This window comes from Arachis duranensis, chromosome 9 (assembly GCF_000817695.3).
Source record: "Arachis duranensis cultivar V14167 chromosome 9, aradu.V14167.gnm2.J7QH, whole genome shotgun sequence".
NCBI classification, from domain to species: domain Eukaryota; kingdom Viridiplantae; phylum Streptophyta; class Magnoliopsida; order Fabales; family Fabaceae; genus Arachis; species Arachis duranensis.
Window position 1 is genome coordinate 67,027,948 of NC_029780.3, and position 1,975 is coordinate 67,029,922.

General features: G+C 40.1%; 1 non-coding gene across 1 annotated transcript; it reads right to left on the reverse strand.

Moving 5' to 3' along the window:
- Nucleotides 1–577: 577 nt before the first annotated feature.
- LOC127742109 (small nucleolar RNA R71) lies at nucleotides 578–685 on the reverse strand. The gene has a single exon (XR_008003296.1). It is a non-coding gene; the product is annotated as a small nucleolar RNA R71 (small nucleolar RNA).
- Between the last annotated feature and the right edge of the window lie 1,290 nt (nucleotides 686–1,975).

Below are 1,975 nucleotides of genomic sequence, written 5' to 3' on the forward strand. Positions count from 1 at the left end.
AGTTTTCAATCAAATCTTTTTATTTTCTAATTTCAAAATCTTTTTCAAAAATCACTTGATTTCTTTTCCACCATTGGTTTTCGAAAATCAATTAGTGTTTTTCAAAATGTTTTCAAAATCTTTTACTTAATTTTCGAAAATTACTTCCCCTCTTCTCACATCCTTCTATTTATGGACTAACACTATTCCTTAATGCACAATTTGAACTCCATCTTTCTTGATAAGTTCGAATTTTCTAACTCTTCCTTCTATTTTTCTTTTCCTCTGACACCTCAAGGAATCTCTATACTGTGACATAGAGGATTCCATATTTTCTTGTTCTCTTCTCTTTCTTATGAGCAGGAGCAAAGACAAAAGCATTCTTGTTGAGGCTGACCCTGAACCTGAAAGGACCGTGAAGCGAAAGGTCAAGACTAATGGGGTTGACCCTGAGGTCTACAGACTTATGCTATTCCCTTTTGCTGTAAGAGACAGAGCTAGGATATGGTTGGATTCACAACCTAAAGAAAGCCTGAACTCTTGGGAAAAGCTAGTCAATGCCTTCTTGGCAAAGTTCATTCCACCTCAAAAATTGAGTAAGCTTAGAGTGGAAGTCCAGACCTTCAGACAGAAGGAAGGAGAATCCCTCTATGAAGCTTGGGAAAGATACAAACAATTAATCAGAAAATGTCCCTCTGATATGCTTTTTGAATGGAGCATCATAGGTATTTTCTATGATGGTCTTTCTGAACTGTCCAAGATGTCTTTGGATAGCTCTGCTGGAGGATCTCTTCATCTAAAGAAGACGCCTACAGGAGCTCAAGAACTAATTGAAATGGTTGCAAATAACCAATTCATATACACTTCTGAAAGGAATCCTGTGAACAATGGGACAAATCAAAAGAAAGGAGTTCTTGAGATTGATACTCTGAATGCCATATTGGCTCAGAACAAAATATTGACTCAACAAGTCAATATGACTTCTCAAAGTCTGTCTGGAATGCAAAATGCACCAGGTAGTACTAAGGAAGCTTCATCTGAAGAAGAAGCTTATGATCCTGAGAACCCCTCAATGGAAGAGGTGAATTACATGGGAGAACCCTATGGAAACACCTATAATCCTTCATGGAAAAATCATCCAAATCTCTCATGAAAGGATCAACAGAGACCTCAACAAGGTTTCAACAACAATAATGGTGGAAGAAAGAGGTTTAGCAATAGCAAGCCTTTTCCATCATCTTCTCAGCAACAGACAGAGAGTTCTAAGCAGAATACCTCTGACTTAGCAACCATGGTCTCTGATCTAATCAAAACCACTCAAAGTTTCATGACTGAAACAAGGTCCTCCATTAGAAATTTAGAGGCACAAGTGGGACAACTGAGTAAGAAAATTACTGAACTCCCTCCTAGTACTCTTCCAAGCAATACAGAAGAAAATCCAAAGGGAGAGTGCAAAGCCATCAACATGGCCGAATTAGGAGAAGAGGAAAAGGCAGTGAACGCCACTGAGGAAGACCTCAATGAACGTGCACTGGCCTCCAATGAGTTCCCCAATGGGGAACCATGGGAATCTGAGACTCAAAATGAGGCCATAGAGATTCCATTGGACTTACTTCTGCCATTCATGAGCTCTGATGAGTATTCTTCCTCTGAAGAGGATGAGTATGTCACTGAAGAGCAAGCTGCAAAATACCTTGGAGCAATCATGAAGCTAAATGACAAGTTATTTGGAAATGAGACTTGGGAGGATGAGCTCCCTCTGCTCACCAAAGAACTGGATGACTTGTCTAAGCAGAAACTGCCTCAAAAGAGGCAGGATCCTGGGAAGTTTTCAATACCTTGTACCATAGGCACCATGACCTTCAAGAAGGCCTTGTGTGACCTAGGGTCAAGTGTAAACCTCATGCCTCTCTCTGTAATGGAGAAGCTAGGAATCTTTGAGGTGCAAGCTGCAAAAATCTCACTAGAGATGGCAGACAATTCAAGAAAACAAGCT